This window comes from Echinops telfairi, unplaced genomic scaffold (assembly GCF_000313985.2).
Source record: "Echinops telfairi isolate 266 unplaced genomic scaffold, ASM31398v2 ScPeMD7_17;HRSCAF=63, whole genome shotgun sequence".
NCBI classification, from domain to species: Eukaryota; Metazoa; Chordata; class Mammalia; order Afrosoricida; family Tenrecidae; genus Echinops; species Echinops telfairi.
Window position 1 is genome coordinate 1,350,695 of NW_022103914.1, and position 15,271 is coordinate 1,365,965.

At 57.3% G+C, this 15,271-nt stretch overlaps 1 protein-coding gene across 1 annotated transcript in view; it reads left to right on the forward strand.

Moving 5' to 3' along the window:
• The first annotated feature begins 9,416 nt into the window (after nt 1–9,416).
• Nucleotides 9,417–15,271, forward strand: part of PDIA5 (protein disulfide isomerase family A member 5) — an 82,631-nt gene continuing 76,776 nt past the window's right edge. Inside the window, exons 1-2 of the mRNA XM_030884852.2 lie at nt 9,417–9,543; nt 12,483–12,570. The gene's annotated coding sequence lies outside the window, so the exon portion shown is untranslated. The remainder of the gene's footprint in view (nt 9,544–12,482; nt 12,571–15,271) is intronic.

The window sequence follows — 15,271 nt, forward strand, 5'->3', positions numbered from 1 at the left end:
CATGATTCTGGAGGGTGGGGTCTGGGGTGCCACACATGAGGTGTGTGCCACAGCAGAGGGCCCCACCTAGTCAGTCTTTAAGAAGGGACGTGCACTTGCAAGCACTAATGTGACAAGGTGAACTGGGTACGCTGGTCGACGTGGGCTTCTGCAGACAGCACATTCAGTCCTCACCGCCTTCTGGGGCCACCGAGTCTGCGGCCCTGGGAAGCTTTCCTCGAAGGCCGGAGCCAGAATTCAGGGGAGCCCAAGAAGCTCAATTCAAAGCTCAGAACTGCAAGGAATGTCCTGGCCTCCTGGTCTCCCCCAGCAGAGAAGGGCTGAGGTGGGAGAGACACCGGATGTGGCCAGCTCATTTTCCGTAGGCTATGGGCAGCTGTCAGTGGCAAACCAAGGACTTGATTAACAGGCACGGTGAACATTTGGGTCACTGGGAACATTCTCTGTGCCTCCTTCCCTCTGAACAAGTTGTCTAGAATTAAATACAGGATCTGGTTAGGGAGTTTGAAATCCCAACTGGCGCAGATGTTAGTGACTCCTTTCAGATAAAGCTTTTGTTCCCGCCAGTACACGGGATCTGTTTGTATGTGTGCCAGCAAGCCCAGGATGCTGGTGCCTTTAAAAGATGACGTGAAACTTCCACACCCTCCGCAAGCAAAAGAGGCAAGCGAGCCAATTCTAAAAACGGGCCAACGGGAACAGACACTTCACCAAAAGAAGCCACACGGGCGGCTAAGAAGCACATGAAAAGATTCTCACGCTCCGGAGACATCAGAGAGATGCAAATCAAAACGACAGCCAGACACCCCTGCAATCCCAGATCCCCTAGCGCTCATGGCATGGATCATAAAGACAGAGCAGCCAATGCTGGAAAGGCGGCAGGAGTCCGGGACTTGGACACGCTGCTGGTGGCACCGCAGGATGGCCCAAGCACCACGGAAACTGGCGTGGCGCCTCCACACTCCCTGCCAGCCTGCATCCCACTCGCCTTCACTCGCCTCACGTGCAGCCTTTCAATCGTCGAAAAAAGGCTTCACGTTTTTTGGGGGGGCACTCAAGCAGTTTTCCTCAAAGTGGGTGGTGGGCACTGGTTCAGTTCAGGGGGGTTGCAAAAACCGATACCTACGCAAACCAGTCTACATCCTGGGTTATGCGCTATCGAGCGAAAGTTTTTAGTCGCCACGAGGGCGTTGAGTCTTTCGTTTTTTCCTGAAAAGAGGGCAGTAGGCCAGGTAAGTTTGAGAGTCTGTGCACCTAAGTAAGGCTAAATAAGAACCGTAGGCGCCTATTCCAGTTGACCTCACATTCTTAAAGGCAGGACCAGATTCCATTTGTAAGCTGGGTCTGTCTGTACACTCCTCCTGTGCCGCGGGCCCTGGCACCTTCTCTCTCTCTTTTTAAATCGTTTTATTAGGGGCTCATCCAACTCATCACAATCATTTGTGTAAAGCACATTTGTACATTCGTTGCCCTCATCATTCTCAAAACATTTTCTCTCCACTACAGCCCCCGGCATTAGGTCTTCATTTTCCCCCTCCCTCCCCACTCTTTCCTCCCTCATGAACCCTTGATAATGTATAAATTATTATTTTGTCATATCTTGCCCTGTCCGACGTCTCCCTTCGCCCACTTTTCTGTTGTCCATCCTCCAGGGAGGAGGTCACATGTAGATCATTGTCATCGGTTTCCCCTTTCCACCCCACCCTCCCTCTACCCTCCCAGTATCATCACTCTCACCACTGGTCCTGAAGGGATCATCTGTCCTGGATTCCCTGTGTTTCCAGTTCCTATGTGTACCAGTGTACATCCTCTGGTCTAGCCAGATTTGTAAGGTACAATTGGGATCATGATGGGAGGCGAGGAAGCGCATTAAACAAGTTTCTTCACACCTCTCAACATGGGAAGGGGGTCCTCCCCAACACCACCCCTTGGCAGAGCAAAAATGGTTGAGCCCCGCCCCCACCTTTTTCCTGAAAGTGAAACTTCTGTCCTCCCAATCCTCCTCCTTTATCAAGCTGCTTTTACATAGATAAGTGCCTCTCTCCCCTCCTGATCCACGTCGAGCAGTCGCTCTGTAATGACAGCGAGCTCAGCTGGGACAAGGAAAGTGGGGGTGCTGGCTCATGCTCCAGAGGGGTGGTGGAGCTTTCTAAAGCAGAGGGTGAATTGTGGCCAGGACTGACACCTGTCTCCCGCCCCACCCCATCCCTGCTTATTTTTCAGAATCGTTGCTCTTATCTCTTTAGTCTGGTGGTGATGGTGAGTGGGCACCGCCCTCATTCTGTGAAACTGAGGAGAGAGGAGGCTCATTAGGAGCCCTGGGGGCATGGTCTTTACTAACCACATTGTCAACAGTTTGAAGCCCCCGGCTGGAGTAGGGAGAAAGATGGGGCTTTCTACTCCCATGAGGAGTCACAGTCTTGTCTCGGAAGCACACGGGGCAGTTCCACCTGGTCCTACAGGGTCACTGAGTGGGCATTGACTCGAGGACAGTGAGTTTTCCCTTTGTCCTTGTCTGGAGCCATTGGAAACCCTAAGGAGCACAAACACATGCGCAGCTACTAACTACCAGGTGGGAGGTTTGCATCTGCTCAGAGGCCCCTCAGAAGAAAGGCCTGGTGATCCACAGTCGGCCACTGGAAACAAAAGTGGAGCAGTTCGAGGTTGACTCATGTGAGAGTGCCTTACGTTGGTGCCAAGGCCATGGCGGCTCTTCCTGGGTTCATTGTCATATTTAGGATTAGAGTTCATGCCTTTATGCTTTCGGCCCCAAGGCTCTGAAAACCAGACAGACACAAGGTGCCCTTGGCTGGCAGGTAAAATCCCTGCCAGGACCACCCTTGCCTGGAGATTTGGGATCTTTGGGCTCCTCTCTCCTGGCTGCTTTGATGGACTCTTCTGGATGAAGGTGTTTCCTCTCAGATTGGGCGGTTGTCCTCTGTCAGCAGTCCAGGCGCTGCAGGGGTGGAGAGATGCAGATACCTTGGGCCAGGAGCCAACAGGAGCCAAGAGCCCTGAGTTCCAGTCATGGCCCTGCTACTTGATCACTGCGTGACCTCGGTGTAAGTAGTCAACCTCGCTGAGCCTTACTGCCTGCCTCCTCTCTTATTGCTAGCTGCTGGTGAGTCCACTGCCGACACACGGTGACCCTGCTGCCCAGTCCTGCGCCATCCCCACGACCCCTTGGGGGCTGGCCCACCATGATGGGTACTGTTTTCGTTGGCTGACTTTTGGAAGTGGATCACCAGGCCTTGAGACTGGCTCTGCACCCTAGCATTCTCATCTTGGTAGAATCCGGCCTGTGTTCCTCACTGCTCCTGGGAGGAGTTGGGGAGCTCATGGGTGCGGCTTCAGGGAAGAGCATTGCCAATGTGCCGGCTGACCTGAGCGAGAGTGCGTGTGTGCCCCTTCCTGCCCGATTGCAGAGTGGGCCCTGGAGAGGAAGAGCCGGCTCCAATTTACTGTTTGTTTTGCTCACGCCGGTATAGGTAATCACAATGATTGCGTCCTTCTGTGTGCCAAGCATTGTGCAGCACGGTGTGTGCTCCACCTCACGAGGAGAAGGAGGTGTTAGCATTGGCCGCCTTTTTCAAGCGGGCGCCTACCATTCGATGGGCTCTGGGAACCTGCCACACCAGTAACATCGTGCTGTAAGTGGTGGCGCCTGCATCTGTGGACACCAATGCCGGTGCTCCTGGCAGGGTGGGGAGGGGCTGGAAGGCTGCCAAGAGGTAGGAGTAGGTGCTGAGGAAGCCAGCCACTGGTGGCTGGGCTGGCAGGCCCTGGTGGGGGCAGACACCTGTAGGAAGGACTCTGGGAAGCCGGGGAGGTGAAGAGAGAGGCTGTTGTCTCTAGCTGCAGTGGGCATGCCGGGTAGAGGGTGAGGGCCCCGTGCCAGCTGGTGGTACTGGGATCTCCAGAGGACCTAGAGCCCTGAGGAGAAGCAAGGCATGGCCGTCTGACACAAGCAGAACCTGACTTTGGACGGAACCCTGTGTCATCGATGTCGGTTCCGATCCATAGCGACCCTGTAGGACAGAGTAGAACTGCCCCCATAGGGTTTCCAGGAGTCCTGGTGGTGTAGTGGTTATGCATTGGGTTTAGATCCGCAAGGCCAGCAGTTCGAAGCTACCACATTGCTCCTGGGGAGACAGACTCCGCTTTCTACTCCCGTAAAGAGTTACAATTTCGGAAACTCACAGGGCCCGAGTCTGCCCTGTTGTGAGTTGGGATTGGCTTGACAGCAGTGAGGTTTTTATATTATTTTTTTAATAGCGTTTCCAAGGCTGTCATCTTTATGGAAGCAGACGGCTGCCTTGTTCTCCGGCAGAGCGGTGGGTGGGGCCAGCTGCTTAACCACCAAGTGGCTGTAAGGGGAGGGAGGGGGAGATGGACTCTAGTTCTCAGCCACAGCAATGGGTAAAGCCAGGTAGCAGCGGTCAGTGCTGAGCTAGGGGGAGTGCTGTGGGTCTCATCCCTACCGCTGGGGACTGCCCAGCCCCGGGGTGGTAAATGCTGTTAAAACCGTGTGCTGCTGAGCAGAGAGAAAGCCTTATTGGTGAAGGTCAGAGGGAGTTTTCGTGGTGACCAGAGGGGATTTATTTACCCCCCCCCCACCCCGAAGAGATTGACTTCGAATGCAGGGAGCTTGCCAAGCCCAGAGACAATACCCTGGCTGGCGTGGGACTATGGCTGGCATTGGCAGCACTTCTCAATTACTGTCCTTTCCCTCTGAGGGCGAGACAAAGGCGCAGGTAGCGTGTGCATCGTTAGCACGGTACTGATGCTGTACTCATTGCCGTTATCAAGGTCCGTCTGGGGGCAGTGACTTGGGAGGCTGCAGGAAGGCTCTTGGCAAGGCTGGCCCGGGCCTGCTGGAGCTGCAGCCCCCTCCGGAGGAGCGCAGAGAGAAGGAGACGGCTAAGTGGCTGCAGGAAAGCCCCCTTGGAAGGGCCTCCCTCTTGGCTCCCTGTGTGGCTGGTCGCTAAGTCGAGCATCTGTCTGAGGCTGGACACAAAGGGCCTTTCATCTTTCCTCCTGTCGAGAAGAGGAGAAGCTTTCGGATGCCATCTCTGGACAACACCGCCCTGAACTCCCCCTGGATTTGGCTGTCCCCGTGATGCCCACCCTGCCTCCCCAAGGCTTCAAGTCCTGCTTCTCTGGGCAAATCCTGCCGGAGAGAGACGGGGCTCCCCACTCCTTAGAGACTCACAGTCTGGGAACCCGCCCGGCCAGTTCTCCCTGCCCTATAGGGTCGCTGTGGGTTGGCAGTGAGTTTGCCTTTGGTGCCTCTCCTGTGTCCACAGACACCCTTCCCCTCCTGTCTTCTGAGTGCACAGCCTCCGGACCCCGCGATCCCACTTCCTCCCTCTTCCCTCTGTCACCTCGGCCCCTCAAACCTGCCCTGGGTGTTTCCTCCACCACCCGGTTTCCTCCACACGGTGTTCTGGTCCTTACGGATCCCCACCACAGCTTTCTTAGTGGCCCCGCACTGGCCTGTGTGGACACAGCACGTCCCACCTGCTCCCCTGCCCTACCCGCCGAGGGGGCTCCATTCTCAGGTAGAGTGCTGTGTCCACCTTGCTCTGTTCTCCCCCGGAGCCCCTGCCCTTGGTGACTTCATGGCCTTGAACTTTCACCCTTCTATCTGGAGTACACCTTCCTTGTTGCCCACCTGCCCCACACCTGAACGCATCTTCTTCCTCAGAAGGAGAGTGAGCCCCTAGCTGCTCCCCTCCTCTGCTTGCCCACCCTGCCGCCCCGTTCTGCAACAGTTAGCCAGGCCCCTCTGGGGATTAGCCCTTTCTCTGCACCTCCAACCTCCATGACTGCTGCCCAGTCAGAGGCCATAGCCCAATGGTCCCTGCAATACTGCTCTCGGTCAGTCCTCCTCGCCCCTGTCCAGGCCCCAGCGCTTCCCCATGTCTCCCACGTGCTCTCTGCTCCAGCCCAGGCTCTGGAGGCCAGCTCTCCCAGCCCCTGCCCTGCCCGGCGTAGCCCTCACTGCCCTGCGGCCCGTTGGGTTTTGGTGCCCTCCCGAGTCTCCTGACACCATCCTCGAGGGTGGCTTCCGTGAAAGGAGGTCAGGAGTGAGATAGCAAGTGTGATTCTTCACGCGACTGTGTTGGACAGACGTTTACTGCAAGCTTAGTGTGTTACCGACTGCTACCTAAGGGTTGGCCTCAGTGCTCTTGGCTAGCTCACGGGACCAGGGCACAGGGGGAGGTGGAGAGGAGACAGACTTTTCATGAAGACCTCTACCCTGGCCAGTGTAAGCCCCGATCTCATCGCACCAAGTTTCCCAACACAATTTGCTAGTGGTGTAGTGGTTATGTGTTGGGTTTCATACCTGCTAGGTCAGCAGTTGGAAAGCACCAGGGGCTCTGAGGGAGAAAGACGAGGCTTTCTCGCCCTGTAAAGAGTGACAGTCCGGGAAACCCACAGAGGAAGTTCCACCCTGCCCTGTGGGGTCATTCGCGTGAGTCCGCATTGACCACGTGTGATGTGGCTGTGACCAAGGGCAGTGAATCCAGTTATTTGCGCTTGAGCTGAAGCCCTGTGTGTGTGAGGCTGAACACTGGTCAGAGGCTTAATCCAAGGGTGGCCTTTTGGTCAGCTGGTCTGCGGGATTGTCCACTGGCTCCTGGGGTTTCTCCCGCAGACTGCTGTGAGGGGAGCCCTGGGCCCGCGCCCCCACCCCCACCCCCCTTCCCTGCCCTCTCTGGTGCCAGAAGGGAAGTTCCTTGGCCCCTGGGAGCAGCAGAGAACCGTGTCAAAGCAAAGCTGAATGAAGTGTCGGGGGGATCTTGGTGTGGTCCGTGAGTGTCAGATGCAGCGCCGGCCGGCAGACGGGGTGAGGGAGGAATTCGACTGGGCTGTTTGTTTCGCTCTGGGAGACAGAAAGCGCCTGCTCCATCCAGCCGTGCAGATGGCTGATAACTTGGACACACCAGAGAGAGGGTGGTCATGACTGCCCCCTGGCCTGCCCTGGAAACGCTGCCACCTTGATGCTGGCACTGGGCGTTCGCAGAGCTGCACGATCTATGCCACAAGCTGGCCCGCTGCACCCTGTGAGAAGGGGCCGTGCTGTCACCACTCCGAGAGAGGCTCCGAAAGGCCGTGCGGCTGAGCGGGACTCGCCTGTGTCTGCCCACGGAGATGGCAGGGGTGGCTCGGAGGTTGGACTCGAGAGGATGTGAAGCTGGTTCTGTGGTCGAGCAGAGCACACAGTGTCGACATGTGCTGTGCTGTGACAGCAGTGACCTTCTTTGGGCTATTTTTTTTAAGTGTGGCCATCCTTGCAAGAGGGAGCTGGGGTCTCTGATGGCTCGAGACTGAGCAGCCTTTCACGTGTTTGGTGGCCATTTTTAATGTCCTCTTTGAAACAGTCAGGCTCTTGCTTATTTTCTGATTGGGGTTATCTTTTGGTTGTTATATCTATTGGATCTTTTATATATATATATATATCTATGGTAGCTTTCCTTTCTAAGAGTTTTTTTTTTCTTGATTTTCTGCTCTTTTGAAAAAAAGATAGTATCCTACTCTTGGTTTTAAAGGAGCCCTAGTGGTGTAGTGGGTAATGCCTTAGGCTGCCAGGTTAGAAGTTCAAAACCACCAGCCGCTCAGAGGGAGAAAGATGAGGCTTTCTACTCCGGTAAAGATACACAATCTCAGGAAACCGTAGGGTCAGTTCTATTCTGTCATGTAGGGTCATTGTAAGTCAGAATTGACTTGATGGCAACAGGATTCTGGTTTTGTAGGAGCCCTGATGGCGTGGTGGGTTCTGCATTGGGCTAGTGATCCTAAGGACAGCAGTTTGAACCCACAAGTTGCCCCGTAGGAGAAAGAAGAGGCTGTCTGTTCCGGTAAAGAGGTACAGCCTTGGAAACCCACAAGGGGCGGTTCCGTCCTGCCCTGCGAGTGAGACTCAGTTTCATGGCAATGAGTTGGGGTTTTCTTGGCGATCTGTTGTGGATTCTTGTTTTATTTGTTTGGGAATAGTAACTATGGTGATTGTCAGTGTCCTGTTGTCTGTGTTTTCGTTTCAGTTTTATCTTCCTTTCCATCCTTTGTTGTGGCCTCTTCCTTCTCGGTGAGGCTTTGTGCAGAGGCCTTCCGAGTCTGGGTGACCTGTGTGTGCCGGGCCTTACCACACAGGCTGGGGACGGGGCCTGGTGGGGCGGAGGGGGTGCAGCTTTACTGTTGGGCAGACACACCGTGGCTTTCAGATTCTTGCTGGACTCCTCATTCCTCTTCAGCACTACGGGAGCTCTCTGTGCCCCTGCCTGGGGCAGTAAGGCTGGTGGGCAGCGTGGTGGAAAAAGGAGGGAGTCAAGATCCTGATTGCTACCAGCAGAGCTTACCTCCTCAGCCATTGTCTCCACACAACGGCCCTCCTGCTCCATACCAGCTAGGGGAGGGCTGTGCTCCGGCAGCCCGGGCGTGAGTGGGGGGCACATAGACAGACTGTAGCCACCCCCTGCTTTCCGTTCACCGCTTGTCATCCCTGCAGACATGCCCCGTGCCTCCAGTTCCCAGTTTTCCCAAGGTTGCCTGGTGAGAATTTGCTCTCCTGTGGTTGGATCCAGGAGCCATGGTGGAGTAGTGGTTATGTGTTGGGCTGCTAATTGCAAGGTTGGTGGTTTGAAACCACTGGCTGCTATGTGGGAGAAAGGTGGGACTTTCTACTCCTATGAAGAGTTACAGTCTCGGAAACCCACAGGGGGCAGTTCTCCCTGTTCTGGGGTCACCAAGAGTTGGTGCCAACTTGATGGCAGTAAGTTTGGCTTGGGTCCAGTGGTTAGATTGCCCCCTGAGGCCGCCTGGCTAACGGGAAGACCTCTCTCGGCTGTTCATTTCCAGCCTGAGGTTCTGGGCGCTGGCGTTCCAAGGTGCCGTTTGGATCGAGTGTGGAAAATGAGAGCTACAGGTCCGTGGGAAGCCCAGGGGATGGGGGGGTGGGGGGGACTGGGGAGGAGGGGGAGGTGAACAGCATGCAGCAAACGCAGGCCCTGCAGCAGAGATGGGGACCAACTGCGACCAACCTAAAAAGTTCCCCCGAGGGCCCAAATGGTTTGTCCTCGGGCACCAGCCTCAAGGCCCGCCGCGGTGCAAGCTTCCCAAGGACAGTGGGGGAGAAAGGCCTGGCAGGCTGCTTGTGTAAACTTGGAAGCCGAGGAGTCCCAACAGAGCGGTCCATCTGTGCCATGGGGATCACCGTGAGCGGGAAGGGTCCCGACGCCAGGGCTTGGGTTTGGGGGGATGTGTGCCTGGAGGAGGGGCTTTGGAGAGGGGATGGTGGTACAGGCAGGAGTAGTGTCATGAGGCAGGTGGGCTGGCGCAAAGCATGCTCCAGGCAGCGTGAGGGTGGGCTCCGGTCCTCCCGGGGCTGATGGCCGGGGCTCCTCCATCCACAGGTGGTCCTGCCGGCGTGGCTGTGCCCAGCCAAGATCTCCCCACTCATCGAGAGAGTCTCTGACCACAAGGACTTGAAGAAACTCCTCAGGACCCGGAATAATGTGCTGGTGCTGTACTCCAGATCAGGTGAGTGCGCCCTGGGCACCCGCGGGCACAGGGCGTGGGAGTGGGAGACCCTGGGGCCCAGCACTGTGCAGGGAGGTGGGCCAGCTCTCCCCGAGGACAGGGCGGAGGCACGCAGGACATCTCAGCAGTTGTTTCAGTTGGTCTGACCAGGTTCTGGTCTCTGGCCAGACTTACTAAGAAGGGAGAGGCCCCTGCAATGGAGGAAGAGGGGGCAGACCGTCAGCCCCCTCTCCTCTCCCTGGCTGGCAGCATCCAGCTCAGAACCGAGCCCTGCAGGCTGCTCGAGAACTGAGCTGTCCCCAGTTGATGTGGCCCCCGGCTGTGGGGCACCACCTGCCCTTTTCTGGAGTCAGACAGGAAGGAGCCTGGCCCCGGGGGAGGCCACAGACTCGGCATGGCAGCGTCCTGGAGGAGGGCAGGCGAGGCCGGCCCGCCTGTCTTCTGACCTCTGCCGGCCAGGGCACCGCAGATGGAGAGAGGTTCGCAGAGCCCCTGGCAGTGGTTTGGGGAAAGGGTGAAACGTCTGGCTCGCTTGCTGCTGTGCCAGCAGAGTTAAGTGTCTTTCACCACCTCCCAGGATGCCAAGTTTTCAGTGCCCCCAGAGAAGCACCAGCCAGCGGCTGGGCCAGTTTCGGGCACAGCTCTGCCTGGCAGCTTGTCCGAGACACTCCCTGGCACTTGGTCTGATGGGTGTTTCTGACGTGGGACCCTCCTGGAGCCACAATCTCCGGCCATCCCTGGCGCATGACTGCCTTTGTCACCATCGCTGCTCCCGGGGCCTGGTGTGCACACACTGAGTCTGTCGGGGAGCCTAGCATGGGACAGGCATTTTTTTATCTGCTGTCTGGAATGGGGAAACTGAGGCAAGGGAGCAGCAGAGTCTTTGAGGCTGGGATGTAGGGGGTTGCACGCTGTGGCCTGCCCCCTTGGGAGCTCCTGGCCCTGGAGGATTCGGTAAGAACAGCTCAGCTCCTTCTCTGAGGAGGCCCCTTAGAGAAACTCAGTGTCTTGTAATGACTGCTTTTGTAATCCTTTCTCATGTACTCAATTGCATGAAGCAGGGCGGGGTGGGGGGTGAGGTGGGGCGGGGGTGTAAGGAACAGGGCAGTGTTGATAGCTGATGACCGAGCTCCAAAGGCAGCGAACCAAAACCCAAGCGACACCCCACATGCCGCGCGTGTGTGTGTGTGTGTGTGTGTGTGTGTGTGCGCGCGCGCGTGCTGCAGCCGAGGCAATGGTGAGGCTGGGGCAGTGCCCAGGTAAGAAAGCAGGAAGCAGGCGGGGGCTCTGGATCGGCAGCCTGCTCAGGACCTGGCTAGTGCTGGCCGCTGCTGCACCCCGTTCCTGGGATTCGTGTCCCTGATGCTAACCACAAGGTGGGGAGTTCAAGTTCACTCAGAGGGGCCTCGGAAGAAAGGCCTGGGGTTCTGCTTTCAAGTAAACAACCCGCCACTAGCAGCCCTTGGTAGCACAGTTCTCTTGGAACTCATATGGGGCTATCCCACACGGCAGGCCGGACTCGTTGCCGCTGGTGCTGGGTAGGAGGTGGCTTCTAGCAGGAAGCAGGGCCTAGCGGTCTCTCCCTTTCCCCCTCGCCCAACCGTGGGCTGGCTTGGTAGAGACGTGGAGCACCCAGCACCTGCCACCTACCAGGCACCTTCCAGCTGTGGGCTGACATCACCTGTCCGCCTCCTGGCCCCTGCCTGCTGCCAGAGACCTGTGACCTCTGGCGGGTTCTGTGAGCAGCTCAGCGACCTGAGTTTCTTCCTGCCCTCCCTTCCTTCTAAGCAGTGCCTCCCTTTACCAGAACGTGGGGGTGGGAGGGGGCGTCTCCCTGGCTCTGCTCCGTGCTCCTGCATGGGCAGCTGACCGTGGCCTTTCCCACCCGCCGCTGCTCACACCGTGGTTTCCCAGGCGTCCCCCAGAGGCCCGGTGCACGCCGCTGCCGCTTTGTGTTCACAACGTAATCCATTCTCCACACCCTCGGGGAGAGCCAGGCACTGCTGCCTGCCAGTGGGAGGGACCCGGCGGCCTTTGGCAGGCAAGGGCAGGCGCTGTGGCCGGCAGGCCCCGAAAGCAGGCTCCCAGGTATGGCTGGAGGTGGGAATGGGGCACTGTCGGAGCCACCGAGTGGACACAGGGACTTTTCCCTCGAGAACCTTCCCTCTGCCAAACTTACTGCATTCGAGTCCCAGCGACCCTGTAGAACAGGGTAGAACTGCCCATGTGGGTTTCTGAGACTGCAACGCTTTATAGCACTAGAAAGCCTCATCCTGCCCCCGAGGAGCAGAGGGTGGTTTCAGACTGCTGACTTTGTGGTTTGAAGCCCCATGAGTAACCATCACGCCACCAGGGCTCCTGGTCTGAGACCAGACTCCTCCTTCCATGCCTGTACCTTATGCTGCCCTATGACCTGGCCCACACTCCTGCCCTGTGGCTTCCTGACTGTGCCGAGCGTTCTTGGAATGGCTTAGGGTGCGCTAAACACTAAGGTAGAGCTGAACTCCGAGGTCCGTGTGGAATGCACTAGTGACGGGCCCCCAGCCCCACCCTGGGCAGCCCTCAGGCGGATGAGTGAGAAGTCGGCGAAATTGTTTCCGTTAGTGCCAACCTGCCGCTGTGGCCAGGGCTCTAGACTTCAGAATTTGTCTCGGGAAGATCATGAATCAGAGATTATCCTGCGAGTCGAGAATCTGGCTGAGAGATTCTAGGGAGAGTCAGGCTTGGGGGGCGGCTTAGAGGAGTGAGATGGGGGTGCTCTGTCACGGCCTGTGACCGGGATGGGTATTTTCAATAGCGCCTGGGTGGCTTCATCATCACCCGCCTCCCTGGAGTTGGTCTCCACCCTTTGCACCTGAGAGAAGCTGGTGGGCGGTGGGCATCTTGGCCGCCCTTGGGTGCACCTGTTGTCTAATTTTTCTGTTCTCTCTTTTCCCCAGAGGCAGCAGCTGAAAATCATCTCAGGGTATTATCCACTGTGGCCCAGGCAGTCAAAGGACAAGGCACCATCTGCTGGGTGGACTGTGGGTATGTCCTGGGGCGCGGTGGCTGGTGTGGCAGCGGGAGGGCCAGGCCATGGCCCACACTGAGAACTCAAGGAGAGGGGGTGTGAGAGGTCCCCGAGCCGCGAGTCCCAGGCTGTCCCTGGAGTGAGCATCGGTGAGCTCTGGCAACACCCCTCCCTGGTCTCTCAGCAGCGCTGTCCCGTGTCTTCCTGGGGGTGGACGGCGCAAAGTCCCTTCTCTGTTTGATCCAGGGGACTTGATGCCTAGAGAGAGGAGGTGATTTCTCAGGGTCAGCTCGCCCCATGCTCGCTCCTGCTCCTGCTGCACGGCCAGCTGCCCTGCTGTCTGCAGTGAACAGGAAGTAGAATGACCGATGGGCCTGACCTGTGCTCTGGCTGCCCAGGAAGGCCCTCCCAGCTGTGTCCATCCAGGGCAGGTTGGGTGTGCTGACGCCTGGCTCTGCCCCCCTGCCCACCTCCCAGAGGCTGTTGGGGCGGCAGGGAGTCCAGAGGAAGGAGGGCCCCCTCTCAGGGTGAGAAAGGGCTGTTTGCGTGTTCATGAATTTGGGGGTTTTGAGTCCGGGGTATACTTGGTCTCCCTTTCTCTTAGGTCACTAGGGCTGACTCGCTCTCTCTGTGTCCTGGGGTAGAAGGAGAAGTGTGTGCATGTGGCAGCACACACTGTTCTCGTCGTGTGATCAGCGGCCAGTGTGGCATAGAGACACAGCTAGCAAAGGAACCGACAGGAAGGTATGTAGGTAGGAGCAGGTGTGTTCTTTGAACACTCACGAAGCATTGCCTGGATGTTTGTAGCATCCTGTGCTGCTGGGCAGATGCCCAGTGACCTGCCCTCCTACCTGGCAGCACTGTGGTCCCTGAGTGATGGGCTTGCTGGAACAAGGACTGGAGGGGATTCCAGAACCTCTGGTGCCTCCCCCTCTCCTCGGCTTAGGCCTTTTCAGGAATGTGGATTTGGGGAAGGAGAAGGGGGTATGACACCAGCCTCCCTGGTTAGGATGGGGTGCTACTGGGTGGTCATTTTCCTGAACGGCCTATCAAGACCCTCAGCATCCACGAAGCTGGTAGCAAGGCCTGCTAACAGCCCCCACCCTGGATAAAGCCAGCTCCCTGGGCTGTGTCCTGCTGCCGTCCCTCTCTGAGCCGACAGAGTTCTAAGTGGCCGTGCTGAAAGTCAATTTTTGCAACTGATTTATAGGTCCTTGGGCTCACGCTTGTCCCGCCTGGGGTTGCAGAGAACTGATAGCATCTTGATGAAGCAGCGAGCGAGGCCAGAGGATGCCGTACGGAGCTCACTTGTGCGCACGTGGTCTGCACGTGTGGCTTCACAGCCTCCTACGTGCAGGTCCGTGCACCTCTTACCTCAAAGGAGGGGACGTTTTCTCGCAGACACTTGGTGAGGTATTGGCCGATGGTAAACACAAACGGCCGCTCGCAGCGGTTTAGTGCACCAGCAGTTTGAAACCATCAGCCACTCCGGGAGAAAGCTGGGGCTCTCTACTCCCATAAAGAGTGACAGTCTCGGAAGTACACAGGGCAGTTGTGCCCTGCCCTACAGGGTCACTGTGAGTCGGCATTGGCGCGATAGCCGTGAGGGCTTGTGGCTGGACTAGAAGTGTTCCTGCCTTGCAGAGAGTGCCAGGGGCCACCAGAGGGGCCACGCCACTATGGAGCCTCCATATTAGAAGGGGTCCCAGGTTCTGTTGAGCCCGTGGAGCCTTATCACCGGACAGCCTCTTGAGGCTTACTGGTGGGCCAGGCACTGTGCCGTCACTGCCATATCAATCATTGAAGGGCTCTGTGCAGCTGTCATGTCCCCCACGCTGACACGGGAGGCCTTTGCAGGTGCACAGCGATCAAGGTGAACATCCGTATCTTCAAGGAGGGGCGAACACAGGAGCAGGCGACGACCAGGCCAGGGGAAGCGTGCTTCACATAGAGGCTGTACGCACCGAGCACGAGGGGGCCCTTGGTTCTCTCTGCCCGGGGAGCTTGAGGAGGTGACGTCTGATCCAGGAGCTCCCCTTCACACAGTGCACAGCACCTTCCCAGGTGGACCTGCCATGCGGGTCCCGCAGCACTGCTGATGGACAGCTGGGTGGTCAGGGTAGAGACCAGAGTCTTCCTCCCCAGGGCGAGGCCAGTCTGCCCCGTTCTGGTCCATGGGTGGGCTGGAAACCAACCAGGACAGGATGGCTGCGTTCAACGGAGCCATGGGAGAGGCCTGGCAGTCTGCTTCCATAAGAATTACGGCAGAGACACGACCGCTGAAGACAAAGTGGATGCATAAGCAAATGTGGTGAAGACAGCAGATGGTGCCTGCCTCTTAAAAGATATAGTGTCTGAGGTCTTAAGGGCTTGAAGTTATGTAAGCGGCCATTCAACAGTGAAGCAACAAGCCCACATGGAAGAAGCACACCAGCCGGTGCGATCATGAGGTGTCATTAACAGGCATCAGAAGATTCATAACAAAACAGCAAACAAATAAACAAAAACAGGTCGGTGAGAATGAGGGGGGTTGGAGTGGAGACCCAAAGTCCATCTGTAGACAGTGGGACATCCACCCCCAGAGGGGTCACAAGGAAGGGATGAGTTCAACCAGGGCACGGTATAGCAGCGATGAATCACACACTATTTCTCTGGTTCTTTGAGGTTTCCTCAGCCCCCCACTATTATGACTCCAGTCGTGCCTTTGAGTTCTGGCTA